We start from the raw sequence: 16,021 nt of genomic DNA on the forward strand, positions 1-16,021 counted from the left end.
AAAAAAGAACTTGGCGTTTTAGTTGGAAAATTAGCTCTATAGAAATAAACAAGATTGTAATAAATTAGTAGGAAGTCTGGCTGAATTACCAAATCTAGTAGCCATATTGAGGGCAGTGGTAGGTCTTTTCCATTCTTAACTGGTCAGTGTCATATTGAGGTCTATGGCCTCAATTAAACAGGGCTATAATGGCTGGAGAACATTCAGAGGTGAGTGGCTAATGGTATGAATGGACTTTAATCATGTCACATGAAGAATAGTTAAAGGAAATAGATGTGTCTACTCTGAAGTTTATTCCATGGGGTCATGATAGTAGCCTTCAGAGATTTAAAGATTTTTTTTTTTTTTTTTTTCTGAGATGGAGTCTTGCTCTGTCGCCCAGGCTGGAGTGCAGTGGTGCAATCTCAGCTCGCTGCAACCTCTGCCTCCTGGGTTCAAGTGATTCTTCTGCCTCAGCCTCCCGAGTAGCTGGGACTACGGGCACAGCTACACACACCACCATGCCCAGCTAATTTTTGTATTTTTAGTAGAGACAGGGTTTCTCTGTGTTGGCCAGGATGTTCTTGAACTCCTAACCTCGTGGTCTGCCCGCGTCAGCTTCCCAAAGTGCTGGGATTACAGGTGTGAGCCACTGCGCCCAGCCAAGAGGTTTTTTTTCTTTTTTTTAATTAAAAAATTGTGGTAAAAGAGACATGAAATTTGAAATTTTAACCATTTAAGTATACTTAAAGTTCAAAACATTATGTCCATTCACACTGCTGTGTAAACATCACTACCACCCATCTTTTTGTCTTCCAAGTCTCTGTACTCATTAAACTGTAAGTCCCCATTCTTTCCTGTCCGCAATCCCTGGAAACCACCATTCTACTTTCTGTCTATGAATTTGACTACTGCAGGCACCTCATGTATGTGCAATCAATAACATTTATCCTTTTGTGACTGACTTATTTCATTTAGCATACTGTCCTCAAGGTTCCTCCATGTTGTGGCATGTATCCGAGTTGTCTTCCTTGTTAAGGCTAAATAATATTTAATTGTATGTATGCACCACATTTTGTTTATTCATTATGTGTCAGTGGACACTTGGGTTGTTCCCATCTTTTGGCTATTGTGAATAATGCTGCTGTGAACATGGGTCTACAAATAGTTTTGAGTTCCTGCTTTTAATTCTTTTGGGTATATACTCAGAAGTGGAATTGTTGGATTATGTGATAATTCTATTTTTAATTTTTGAAGGAACCACCATACTGTCTTCCAAACGGCTGCACCATTTTATATTTTCACCAAAGTGCACAAGAGTTTCAATTCCCCCATATCCTTGCCAACACTTATTATTTATTGTTTGGGTTTTTTAAAAAATAGCCATCTGAATGAGGATGAAGTGGTATGACATTGTGGTTTTGATTTGCAATTCTCTAATATTAGTGACAGTGAGCATTTTTCCATGAGCTTTTTGGCTATACCATATCTTTCAAGAAATGTCTATTCAAATCCTTTGCCCGTTTTTAAATTAAGTTTGGCTTTTCGTTTTTGGGTTGTACAAGTTCTTTATATACTCTGAATATTAAACCTTTATGAGGTATATAGTTCACAAATATTTTCTCTAATTCTGTGGGTTGCTTTTTTATTCTGTTGATAGTGTCCTTTGATGACAAAGCTTTTAATTTTGATGTAGTTTAATTTGTCTATTTTTTCTTTTGTTGTCTGTGCATTTGATGTCATAGACAAGAAATTATTGCCAAATCCAATGTCATGAATCTTTTCCCTATGCTTTCTTCTAAGAGTTTTATAATTTTAGGTCTTATGTTTGGGTCTTTGATCCATTTCCAGTTAACTTTATATGTGGTGTAAAGTAAGGATCCAATTACATTTTTTCCATGTGACTATTCTGTTTTTCAAGCATCACTCATTGAAAATACTATTGTCTTAGTTCTGTTTTCTGCTGTTATAACACAATACTATAAACTGGGTAATTTATAAATAAACTTATTTGGCTCATGGTTCTTGAAGCTAGGAAGTCCAAGGGCATGGTGCCAACATGTGGTGAGGATGATCTCATGGCAGAAGGGTGAAATGCAGAAGTGAGCATGTGAGACAGAAGAGGAAGTCAGGCCAAACTCATTGTTTTTATCAGGTACCCATGCCAGAGATATCTAACCCACTCCTAAAATAACAATACTAATCAATTCATGAGAGCAGAGTCCTCATAGGCCAATCATCTCTGAAAAGCTCCACCTTTTAATACTCTTACAATGGCAATTACATTTCAACATGACTTTCAGTGGGAACATTCAAGTCATAGCAACTATTCTTTCCCTGTTAAATGGTCTTGGCACTCTTGTCAAAAATCAGTTGACCATAGATGTGTGGGATTATTTCTGGACTTTCAGTTCTATTCCACTGATCTATATGTCTGCCTGTATGTCAGTACCATACTGTTTTCATTACTGTAGCTTTGTATTAAGTTTTGAAATCAGGAAGTATGAAACCTCCAGCTGTTCTTTTTAAAGATTGCTTTGGCTATATTGGGGTCTCTTGAAATTCAATATGAATATTAGGATGATTTTGTATTTCTGCAGAAAATATCATTGGGGTTTTGACAGAGATTCTATGGACTCTGTAGATTGCTTTGGGTAGTATTGACATATTAATAATATTAGGTTTTCTAATTCATGAAACACAAGATGTCTTTCCATTTACTGGTGTCTTCTTTAATTTCCTTCAGCAATGCTTTCTAGTTTTCAGTGTACCAGTCTTTCACCTCTAGTTATTCTTAAGTATTTTGTTCTTTCTCATACTATTATAAATATAATTATTTTTTGAAGGGGTTTTATGCAAACAATTTTACGGTTAAATTGCTCTGCGAGACTTCAGTGGTTAGAAATAACAGTGGGCAAAAGTGAGAGAGACAGGTATTTTAACTGTGATTAGCGCTTATAAAAATGGTCTGGGCCACCTCAAGAGGTAGTGAGCTTCCTGTCACTGAAGATGACCTCTCTTGGCTAGATGGCCACCAGGCCTGTTTAGAAGGAATTTAGACACAGAGTGAGCCACAGGGTAGGGGGCAAAGGAAAACGTGTGAGGCAGAACAGCATGTACTTCAGAATTCCTCTGGCCCTGTGATATGACACTAAACCATAGCGCAATGACGAATTAGGAAATGAAGGAGCTTCCCTAGAGGTTGTTTGGAAACAGCCAATCTAAATTGCAGTCAGTGAAAATAATTGGGAGCAAGCTTGGAAACTGTACAGAGAATTTCTGTAGAAATGGGGAAGCATGATGTAGAAATAACAAGTACAAAGATAAGGATGACTGATGGTCCTAATTGAATCGAAAATGAGGGCAGGCACGTTTTTTTTCTACTGAAGATCAGAAACCCACTTATTAAGATTTCTGAAAGATCTACATAAACACACAACACCTAAATCCTTCCTTGTCTCCTTCCTATCTCTATCTCTCTCAACTATTCATCATCTTTCTTCCTTTCCACACTGCCTATATGAGGAGCGTGTTCTGAATGGTCTTGCCTCTCTAACTGCTTGAAAGCTAAACAGACTTATGTATGGGTACATAAAGAGAGATACCAGAATACACACAGGGTGAGAGACTCTGAGAGTAGAAAATGGAAGAAATGTGAAGAAAAAGGAAGAAACATGTGAAGCCCTGTAGATTACATTTTATTTAAAACTTAGGTGTGGGCTGCTGCTGCCAGGAAATGATCTGGGCGCAGTGGGTAGCCTTGGTTAGCAGCCAGGAGCCACATCTGCGGCTGCCCAGAGAAGCAAAAGTCGCTGGTCCTCATCTTGTCTCCCTTTCCGCCCCCCAGAAGGCGCGAGAGGGAGCCTCGGCTGATGTCAGAAATACTGAATGGGCGAAAACTGGAAGCATTCCCTTTGAAAACTGGCACAAGAAAAGGGTGCCGGGGTTGGGGGGGGGGCAGGTCGGAAAAAAAAAAAAAAGACAAGGGTGCCCTCTCTCACCATTCCTATTCAACAGTATTAGAAGTTCTGGCCAGAGCAATCAGGCAAGTAAAAGAAATAAAGGGTATTCAGTTAGGAAAAGAGGAAATCAAATTGTCTCTATTTGTAGATGACATGATTGTATATTTAGACGATCCCATCATCTCAGCCTAAAATCTCCTTAAGATGATAAACAACTTTAGCAAAGTCTCAGGATACAAAATCAATGTGCAAAAATCACAAGCATTCCTATACACCAATAACAAACAGAGAGCCAAAAAATGAGTGAACTCCCATTCACAATTGCTACAAAGAGAATAAAATACCTAGAAATACACCTAACAAGGGATATGAAGGACCTCTTCAAGGAGAACTACAAACCACTCTTCAAGGAAATAAGAGAGGACACAAACAGATGGAGAAACATTCCATGCTCATTGTTAGGAAGAATCAATATAGTGAAAATGGCCATACTGCCCAAAGTAATTTATAGATTCAGTGCTATCCCCATCAAGCTACCATTGACCTTCTTCACAGAACTGGAAGAAACCCCCTTAAACTTCATATGGAATCAAAAGAGAGCCTGCATAGCCAAGAGAATCCTAAGCAAAACAAAAAAACAAAAAAACAAAGCTGGTGACATCACACTACCTGACTTCAAAGTATACTACAAGGCTACAGTAATTAAAACAGCATGGTACTGGTAAACAAAACAGAGATATAGACCAATGGAACAGAACAGAGGCCTCAGAAGTAACACAACACATCTACAACCATCTGATCTTTGACAAATCTGTCCAAAACAAGCAATGGGGAAAGGATTCCCTGTTTAATAAATGGTGTTGGGAAAACTGGCTAGCCGTGTGCAGAAAAGCAGAAACTGGACCCCTTCCTTACACCTTATACAAAAATTAACTCCAGATGGATTCAAGATTTAAACATAAGACCTAACATCATAAAAACTCTAGAAGAAAACATAGGCAATACCATTCAGAACATAGGCATAGGCAAGGACTCTATGACTAAAACACTAAAAGCAATGGCAACAAAAGCCAAAATAGACAAATGGGATCTAATTAAACTTAAGAGCTTCTGCATAGCAAAAGAGGCTATCATTAGAGTGAGCTGGCAACCAACAGAATGGGAAAAAATTTTTCCAAGATACCCATCTGACAAAGGGCTAGTAGCCAGAATCTACAAAGAACTTAGACAAATTTACAAGAAAAAAACATATAACCTCATCAAAAATGAGGCAAAGGATATGAACAGATACTTTTCAAAAAAAGACATCTATGCAGCCAACAAACATATGAAAAAATGCTCATCATCACTGGTCATTAGAGAAATGCAAAGCAAAACCACATTGTGATACCATCTCACACCAGTTAGAATGGCGATCATTAAAAAATCAGGAGACAATAGATGCTGGAGAGGATGTGGAGAAATAGGAACATTTTACATTGTTGGTGGGAGACTAAATTTGTTCAGTCATTGTGGAAGACAGTGTGGTGATTCCTCAAGGATCTAGAAATAGAAATACCATTTGACTCAGCAATCCCATTACTGGGTATATATCCAAAGAACTATAAATTATTCTAATATAAAGACACATGCACATGTATGTTTATTGTGGCACTGTTTACAATAGCAAAAACTTGGAACCAACCCAAATGCCCATCAATGATAGACTAGATAAAGAAAATGTGGCACATATACACCATGGAATACTATGCAGCCATAAAAAAGAATGAGTTCATGTCCTTTGCAGGGACATGGATGAATCTGGAAACCATCATTCTCAGCAAACTGACACAAGAACAGAAAACCAAACACCACATGTTCTCACTCATAAGTGGTTGAACAATGAGAACACAGGGACACAGGGAGGGGAACATCACACACCGGGGCCTGTTAAGGGTGGGCAAACTAGGGGAGGGATAGCAGGGGATCGGCGGATTGGGGAGGGATAACATTAGGAGAAATACCTAATGTAGATGATGGGGGGATGGATGCAGTAAACCACAATGGCATGTGTATACCTATGTAACAATCCTGCACCATCTGCACATGTACCCCAGAACTTACAGTATATATATATATATATATATATATACACACACACATATATATATATATATATATATATATATATAAATACACTTTCTGGAAATGGCCTCTAAATCCTGGCTGAATTTTTAAATCTTCCTCTGTGGATCGGCAATAGGATTTCTTTTATGTTCTCAGCTATTTAGTATTTTGTTGGAGAACAGGGTGACACCTAGCCTAATGTTCTTCATAATGATCCTCATTCAAGGCATTCAGATGATAATAGACAGAATCATATAGAAGGACAAATGAACTTCAAGGCAGATTCTAGCCAACATAATGATGAAAACACAGACATCGCTGAAAACCTCTATCAGAAAGTTAAAATTCTTTGCTGGGTCATGACAGGCCCTCAAAACCTAGAGAAAAAGGCCAAACATGTCCAAGCTACATGGGTCCAGTGTTGCAACAAAGTGTTGTTTATTAGTTCAGAAGAAAATAAACTTCCCTGCTGTGGGACTGAAAACCAAAGAAGGCAGAGATCAACTATACGGGAAAACAATTGAAGCTTCTCAGTATGTTCATGAATATTATTTAGAAGATGCGGATTGGTTTTTGAAAGCAGATGATGACACATATGTCATACTAGACCATTTGAGATGGCTTCTTTCAAAATATGACCCTGAATAACCCATTTACTTTGGGGGAAGATTTAAGCCCTTATGTAAAGCAGGGCAACATGAGTGGAGGAGCAGGATATGTGCTAAACAAAGAAGCCTTGAAGAGATTTGTTGATGCATTTAAAACAGACAAGTGTACACATAGTTCCTCCATTGAAGACAGCACTGGGGAGATGCATGGAAATGACAAATGTAGAAGCAGGAGATTCCAGAGATACCACTGGAAAAAAAACTTTTCATCCCTTTGGCCAAAACACCATTTAATGAAGGTTATCTACCTAGAACCTGTTGGTACTAGAATCACAACTATTATTCTCCTGTTGAGGGTCCTGGTTGCTGTTCTGATCCTGCAGTTTCTTTTCACCATATTGATTCTACAACTATGTATGAATTAGAATACCTCGTTTATCATCTTTGTCCATATATACAGGTATCAAGCTACCTTACCTGAAAATATACCAAAGGAAATTCGTCAAGCAAACAAAAGTGGAGACACAAAAGTGAAGTCAGGAAACCCTTGAAAGAAAATCGTGAATAAACAAAGGTAAAATGTCTAGCATTGCACTGAAGAAGGACGTCTGCATTTCTGATATAGAGCACTGGAACCCCAGTAAAGAATTTTAAGTGAACATTCCATATGGAAAGCTTTCACATGATAACTATAAACTGAAGCTTTAAATGAGCTGTGAAGTCTGTTAAAATGTGTTTTGATACAGTAATATATAAATCTATCTATCCGTATATATAGAGAACTTATATTTTTAAAATGGTGGTCAGGTAGAGGAACTAGAAAAGTGATTTTGTTACCTATTTTTGACCATCTGTATTATTGTCTTTGAGATACTAAAACAATTAAATTTGCTAAGGCTGTACTACTGCACCATGTTAGTAAAAAACAGATCTGCCTTACAGAAAAGTTTAGAAAGAAATATTGTTGCTCAGTGCTGTTGATACAGCTCAAGAATTGAGTTTATATTTGCAGTATGATATAAACGATCCAACCCTACTCCAAACACATTGTTTTTGTCTAGTGAAAGTTTTGTTGTGATTATTTATAATTGGCAGTATTTCTTCCAGAAGAAGCTAAAATAAGACTGGCACGTATCCTGAAGTGCATTAATAAAACCACACTTTAAAATTATCATGGGCCTTGACTATATCATATACGTGATTCTAAGTAGTAATTTTTTACGGAATCTCTGTTGTTTCTTGAATGCCATTCTCCACTATTAATTCACTCAAAGCATTCTGCAAACATGGATTTGATAATACTTGTTCCCACATTTACCCATTGTTAATTATGGGTAACTAATAATAAATTTAATGCTGTTTGAGGATGCTTTTCTTATATCAGTGCCACTTACTAAGTGACGTTTTAAAGTGATTATTTTAAATTCTTTCTAACTACGGAGTTACCGTTTCTCTCATTCTCATCCTGTTGAGAGATGATAACTTGTTTGTGTCTTTCATAACTTGTTTAAAACACAGTTTTAAAATTCATTTTAAGGATCTGAGGTAGCTATTAGTGATACTGGCAAGATTATTTTGAATGCAAGATTTTGACAAGAATTAATTTAAAACAACCGAGGCCAGGCATGGTGGCTCATGCCTGTAATCCCAGCACTTTGGGAGGCCGAGGCAGGCAGAACACGAGGTCAAGAGATCGAGACCATCCTGGCCAACATGGTGAAACCCCGTCTCTACTAAAAATACAAAAAAATGAGCTGGGAGTGGTGGCGCGTGCCTGTAGTCCCAGCTACTAGGGATGCTGGGGCAGGAGAATTGCTTGAACCTGGGAGGCGGAGGTTGCAGTGAGCCAAGGTCACACCACTGCACTCTAGCCTGGTGCCTAGTGATGGAGTGAGACTCTGTCTCAAAACAAACAAACAAACAAACAAACAAACAAAAAACAGAAAATACAGAGTGCTGAAACAAAAATGTTATATATTGAAACAGTAGATGCTTAATTTATAACTAACAGTCTGAAGGTTGATGCTGACTTACTATTTTGGGATACATAATTGTTTTGCCAATGGATAATTCTAACAATGCAGAATATCTATTCAAGACTGTCATCAAAAACATTCACAAATGTTTCATTCTATTTTTAGTGACTCTCTGTTTAAAGAGTTTCTGAAAGGGAAGAAAATTTTCATTCTTATTATCTTTAGCAATCCTGAGTGTACCATAACAGAATATTTTATAGGCTTTCTATGAGATTATTTTTAATCGTACAAAAGATTTACATTTCCCTTATGTTGATCATTATGCCAATTTTACATGGCTGTCATGACACTGACTCTGCTGTTTAGCTAAATAATTTATTTTTTTCAGAGACAGAGTCTCACTCTGTCCTCCAGGCTAGAGTACAGTGGCTCAGTCTTGGCTCACTGCAACCACTGCCTCCTGGGTTCAAACGATTCTCCTGCCACAGCCTCCCGAGTAGGTGGGGATTACAGGCGCATGCCATGACACCTGGCCAATTTTTGTACTTTTAGTAGAGACGGAGTTTCACCAGTGTTGGTCAGGCTGGTCTTGAACTCCTGACCTCAGGTGATAAATCTGCCTCAGCTTCCCAAAGTGCTGGGATTATAGGCGTGAGCCACAGTGCCGGCTAGCTAAATAATTTGTATTTATTGTGCCAAAACATGTCAAAATCATGACCTCTTTGAATGGTATATTTGAGAGGATGTTTATTTCATTGGCTAACCATAGATTACTCTGTCCACATAGTGAAAACATGCACTAGTGTTTACCTATTACCGTGGTAGTATTATCGGCCAAAATTTCAAGGCATTCATTTTATGCTTTGAACAACTCTTCACCATGGTGTGGACATGAATTTGCATATGTTTGACTAGAAGTATAGATGGTTTACTATAAATATCCAGAAACCTTAAGCTTTGCTCATAGAAAATGAATGTTGTGATGCATCCTGGGCTCTCGAGTCAGACTTCTTTGGGTTTAAATTCTTGCTCCAACACTTACCGTTTTTGTAAACTTGAGCAATTTTACTTAATCTGTGTCTCAATTTCCTCATCTGTAAATTAGGGATGGTAATACTACCTCCCTCATAGGATTTTTATGAGGATGAAATAAATGTAAGGTTCTTAGAACACTGTCTGTCCCAGAACAGGGAGCAATAAATAGAAGATTGTATTATTATTCTATTACCTTGGAGTGTAAATATTGCATTTAAGTGAATGAAAAATTTGCTTTGACCAGATACTGAAGGAAATATTTCACACATTTCTTAATAAGTAATAGCTAATATTTATCGAGTACCTACTGTATGCTAGGTACTGTGCTTAATCTGTGTATAATAGTGTTAATCCTCAAAATTTGGGTGTTATTCCCATATTACAGATAAGGAAACTGAGGCTTACAGAATTAAACTAACCTTGTCACTGTCACAAAGCTAGCAAGTAACAGAGGTAGGATTTATATTCAAACCTGTGTGTTCATTTGTACCGTATCAGGCTTGGGGTTAGTCATTTAGTATTATTTCCATTTTTATTTATATGATATGTGACATCTGATACATTGGCCAGTAATAGTCAAATTAACCTGGCCAAATTGTCATAGTGATTCTTAAACTGTGGTTCATACACTTGCCTAGGATGTTGTTAAAATGCAGAGGTGAAGACCCCAGTCTAAGAAATTCTAATTTAAGCATGGGACCCCATTCTTACCAGATACCCTTGGGCAATGATTATCAAAAGGGTGGTCCCAACAAACAGCATCAACATCACCTGGGAACTTGTTAGAAATGCAACTCTCTCAGGGGCCTATCTCAGATCTACTAAATCAGATAATCTAGGAGCAGGGGCAGGGACTAGCAGTTGTGTTTAGGCAAACACTGCAGGTGTCTTCCTCATCCTAGTTTGAGAATGACTGCCCAACAACCTACATGATTTTGATGCAAATAGTGTTTGAAACACATGGAGGATTGCTGCCCCATTACTTAGACATCTTTCAAAAACCATGTTTTAAATCAGTGTAGTCCAGGATAACACTATATTAAATACAAAATAAAGATAAAGGGTCATTGGATCATTCATTTTGGCCAAATTTTTAGCTTCTCTAAAGTCACTAATATCAGGGCCCACAATAAAATCTTTAATTCTCCAAGGTTAGTAATTTTATATTGAAGCAGGAAGAGTTCATTAAGTACTAATAAGTACATAATTTATTAAAATCATACATAAAGTAAGTGTCATCAAAAAGGTCACAATTGTTAGTAAAAAAAATTAAACTGAAGTAGTAAATGCTATTTTATTACATACAGAGCACTTTTCTGCTAATTCATTGTTTTGTGTGACTGAATAAAGCAAAAAAAAAATAATTCTCAAAGTATTTAATAGAGCACATAAAATCCCATTTCTTGATGATGATGTTCACTATCTTTTAAATTAAGATCTTTTTCATTTGGATAAATCATTTTTGTATGGTTTCAGAACATAGGGCTTTTGATGTCTTATGATCTCTAATAATGGTATGGTTGTATTTTCTAGTGGAAAGTTCATAGATAAGGCAGATTTTTTTGTCCCAGTTTGTTTTCAAATATCATAAATTTCAGAGTTTTTCTTACTGTAATGAGGTATGAAAATAAATCACTGATCAGCTTTTAATATTTTTTGAATAAGGAATTGAATTTGAGCATTAAATTTGCTAACTGGTTGTTTTCACAATTGTTTTCTTGAGTATTAATTTTTCACTTCAAGACTGTCAAACTATAGTTATTACCAGGTTGATGCACCATTGTACTTGAAAGAATCCCTTGATTGATTAATTATATCTAGCATTTTATTCACCATTTAAGTTTTCAGTTCATTAGACTATTATTCTTTGGCAGTTTCTGCTTTGTATTTATTGCCCTACTTTATTTGCTTCATTACTAACTTCCATTTTCTAGTTACTCTTAAATGCTGCCTTCAAAGGGTTAATTTGGCTATTAATAATGATTAGAATTTTTATTACTTGATTGATAATTTTAAGCCTACTAACTAGGTTTCCCTATGAGATTGAAAGTAAAAGTCTTTCTAAGAATAATGCCTGCTGGCTCTCAAGATACTTGCCCTACTTAAAAGTCTATAATTTTAAATTAATTCTACATCTACAGTTATTAAAAGAAGTAAAGTTATTTGGATTCTTCTACTCATCCTTTTCTCAAAAATAAACAAACAAAAAAACGAAACTCATTTGCTTTGTTTTTCTTTTCTTTCTTTCTTTCTTTCTTTATTGAGAGGGAGTCTCGCTCTGCCACCCAGGCTGGAGTACGGTGGTGCTGCCTCCGCTCACTGAACCTCTGCCTACTGGGTTCAAGCGATTCTCCTGCCTCAGCCTCCCAAATAGCTGGGATTATAGGCACCTGCCACCACGCCCAGCTAATTTTTTATATTTTTAGTAAAGACAGGGTTTCACCATGTTGGCAAGGCTGGTCTTGACCTCCTGACCTCAGGTAATCCACCTGCCTTGGTGTCCCAAAGTGCTGGGATTACAGGTGTGAGATACCCCACCCAGCCTATTTTTCTACTTTATTAGGCCTGACAGAAATATAGTAAGCAATCTAGGAGACAACCTGTGGTAGATTTTATGCTAAATGTTTATGTTACCTCTGCTGACTTAAAACAATATGCTTATATATAAGAGTTGAAATAAAAATTTTAACACAGGCAGGAATAAGGGATTTTGCAAATTCTCTTTAGAGAAACCAACTCTAAAGTTTTATAGGTATGTTCTATTTCAACTCCCTTACCTCTGCAGTTTTCAGGTTACATTAGTTAAGTTTTAATAACTTTGCAGGACCCTGCAAATTAATAATCTACATAAAGTATATTATTAGAGAGAAACTAATCTTACTGCTGAGCAGTGCGTTGTACTACATAGTGAATGTTTGTGTTTGTGTTTTAAAAATTATGTAAGGTAATGGTGTTATGAATGGTTTAAAAATGTCTAGTGACTTGCCTATTTTAAGTGATCATCATTAAGTCTGAAAAATGTATTTTAAAATGTTTCTTAAAGTGCCTTTTGAACATTTTTAAACAGCGGATTTAAATAATGCATAAAATAAATTGCCATGGTCAAAGTTAAAAAAACAACAACAAAACTTAGGTGTGGCCTGGTATGGTGGCTCATGCCTATAATCCTTTTACTTTAAGAGGCCGAGGTGAAAGGATCACTTGAGACCGGTAATTGGAGATCGGCCTGAGCCACACAGCCAGACCTCATCTCTGCAACTGTGTTTTAATTGTATATGTATACATATAAAATGTGTAAAAGTCTGTAATGGCCTGGAAGAACATGCATCAAAAAGTCAATAGAGATAGTTTCTTGGATATTCTTCAGAACTTTCTATATTTTTACAAATTTTTTATAATAATGAATTTATGTTCTTTTATACCCATCAAAATAAACAAGTTTTTTTCTTACATGGTAGGAGAGAAGTCAGGCTTACTAGCTTTAATATACTAATACTAAGGGGGTACCAGAGCCTAGCACGTCTATAACTAAGAAAACAAGTCCTTGCTATTTGATGAAGTCCTAAAAAAGAAAAAATATGTATTTTGCTAATTCTGACCTTTATAAATATAAGATCTTTTAGGCTGACTGACGGCACCATGAATACCATGGCAACCCCCGTGACCCACACATTCACCTCTGGACGGCCTCCCAGAATTAGAAAATCTGAAGTAACTGCAAGACCATGAAAAGAGGAAGAATGATCAACCCCTGCGATGCCTAATTAACTTGAGACATTCTTCTGTTGTTCCTTATTCCTGTCTCAATTGATAAGGCAATGGACTTTGTAACCGACCTTGGTCAACCTTGTGACTCCAGACCCTCTGACCCCCTCCCAGCTTGCAAAAACCACCCTACACTGTAACTTCTATAACTTTCCACTGCCTACCCCAAACCTATAAAACCAACTCTGATCCCACTGCCCTCCGCTGACTCTCTTTTCAGACTCAGCCTGCCTGCACCCAGCTGAATAAATAGGCATGTTGCTCACACAAAGTCTGCTTGGGGGGTCTCTTCATTCAGCATGTGCATTTTAACAACAAATACTCTAGTAGGTTTTTTTTTTTTTTTTTTTTTAAATAGGTATGTATTTTAATTTTTATTAATTTTTACCTAAAAATTGGAAGGACAGACAGCCTTGAAATCATTTCTTTCCTTCATTTTTCATGGTCACAAAACCTGAGTTCTGGATGTATCACAAATTATCTAATGTCAAGGGCTTAGCATTAATACTGGTATGTCAGACATGTAATAGGCTGTTAAAAATGTTTTGGATTTGAGGACCTTCCTTAGAGTATCTCAGGTTTTACAAAAGGCTCCTTTTTTAGAGCTTCACATGGTGACTCTGTCCTTGGGTTATTATGGAGCTCTTTGGGAAAGCCCTTGACTCCATCAGTTACTGGGCCCATTTTATTGAAATTACCCAGAATCAGCTTGACACTTGTTCTCCCTAAACTGCTATCCTTTTGCAGAAGGGCCAGGTCAGTGGAAGGGCACATTGGGTACTGCAATTTCAGGAATTCAGACCAGAGTAATTTGGGGAGGCTTTCTTTGGTTTATTCTATTCTGAGGATTCTGGGGTGACTAAACACACCCTAGAGTCACCGATGATGTCTGAATTCATTTTGGACAACTACAGAGGACCCTGCAGATCTTAGACTGTTCCTTGAAATAGAATTGATTGCCTCTGAGGAACTGAAATTTATTCATTCATGCATTTACTCATCTACCATAGGCTAGTAAAATTGTAGTTACAAAGGCTGTATTGTTTCTGCCCCTAAGAAAGACATGCCCTAGTGGGAAGACAAATGTCTAATTTATGATTGAGACATACTGGAGGTAATCTGGCAGGACAGGGGCAGAATCACTTAAATGAACAGTTTCCTGGGTGTTCTCCTAATTCCCTCTCTGCTCCTGCAGGATCATCCCGAATGCTTTGGAGAAATTGCATTCTTTGGAGAAATGCTTTGGGGTACCCAGAACGACCTAGCTACAAAGTGGCCAGCCTTTCCACCTCTAAGGAACATGCCAGGCCTTACACTGCACCGTGATGGCTCCATGGAACAACATTGCCACCCACTGGTAATGAGAAGTCTCTGTGGACCTTCACCGGGCCCTAAGTCAATCTGGAACTCTTTGGTCATGCAAAAACAAGTTTAAGGTCATTGATACAGCTGGTAGGCATTGGAACAAAATTAGTCTCATGTGACTTTCATCAAATATATTAAGGAACGCAAAGAATACATATAGAAAAATGGGGCCGGGCGCGGCAGCTCATGCCTGTAATCCCAGCACTTTGGGAGGCCGAGGCAGGTGGATCATGACGTCAGGATATCCAGACCATCCTGGCCATGGTGAAACCCGTCTCTACTAAAATACAAAAAATTAGCTGGGTGTGGTGGCCACTGCACTTCAAGAGGAAGACTCTGTCTCAAAAAAAAAAAGAAAGGAAAAAGAAAAGAAAAATGGTAAGAGCACAGGCTCTGGGGCCTCACCTCTAGAGTTTGATTCTGGCACTGCCACTTACCTGATAGCTATTTGACCTTAGGTGAATTGCTTAACATCTCTATCTCTGCCTTCACTTGTCAAGTGGATAAGAATACTGCCTCCCTCCTAGGGCTGTTCTGAGAGCTAAACGAATTAAATCACATAAAGAGCTTAAAGGAGTGCCTGACCCACAGTAAGTATTCAAAATGTGTTGTGAGGCAATTTCGCAAAGACCAAGAGGCAGAAATACCATTTGACCCAGCAATCCCATTAGTAGATATGTACCCCAGGGAATATAAACCACTTTATTATAAAGATACATGCATGCGTATCACAATAGCAGCACTATTCACTATTGGCAAAAACATGGACTCAACCTAAATGCCCATCAGTGATAGACTGGATAAAGAAAATGTGATACATATGCACTGTGGAATACTACGCAGCCATAAAAAGAGCGAGATCATGTCCTCTGCAGGGACATGGATGGAGTTGGAAGTCATTATCCTCAGCAAACTAATGCAGAAACAAAAAACCAAACACCACATGTTCTCATTTATAAGTGGGAGCTGAATGATGAGAACACATGGACACATGGTGGGGAACAACACACACTGGAGCCTGTCAGAGGGGGTGGGCTGGGGAGAGGGAGAGCATCAGGAAGAATAGCTAATTGATGCTGGGCTTAATATTTAGCTGATGGGATGATCAGTGCAGCAAACAACCATGGCACACGTTTACCTGTGTAACGTGCACATCCTGCACATATACCCCTGAACGTAAAATCAAAAGTTAAGAAAAAAAACAAAGTGTGTCTGTTGTTATTAT

The 16,021-nt window shown here is 37.7% G+C and overlaps 1 protein-coding gene and 1 pseudogene across 1 annotated transcript in view; one reads left to right on the top strand and one right to left on the bottom strand.

The window, feature by feature from the left end:
- The window catches only part of ANKRD55 (ankyrin repeat domain 55), a 131,363-nt gene that overhangs the window by 90,916 nt on the left and 24,426 nt on the right, over positions 1–16,021 (bottom strand). The window lies entirely within an intron of this gene.
- Positions 6,129–13,562, top strand: LOC108317977 (annotated as a pseudogene).

Source organism: Cebus imitator, unplaced genomic scaffold (assembly GCF_001604975.1).
Source record: "Cebus imitator isolate Cc_AM_T3 unplaced genomic scaffold, Cebus_imitator-1.0 Scaffold213, whole genome shotgun sequence".
Classification (NCBI taxonomy): domain Eukaryota; kingdom Metazoa; phylum Chordata; class Mammalia; order Primates; family Cebidae; genus Cebus; species Cebus imitator.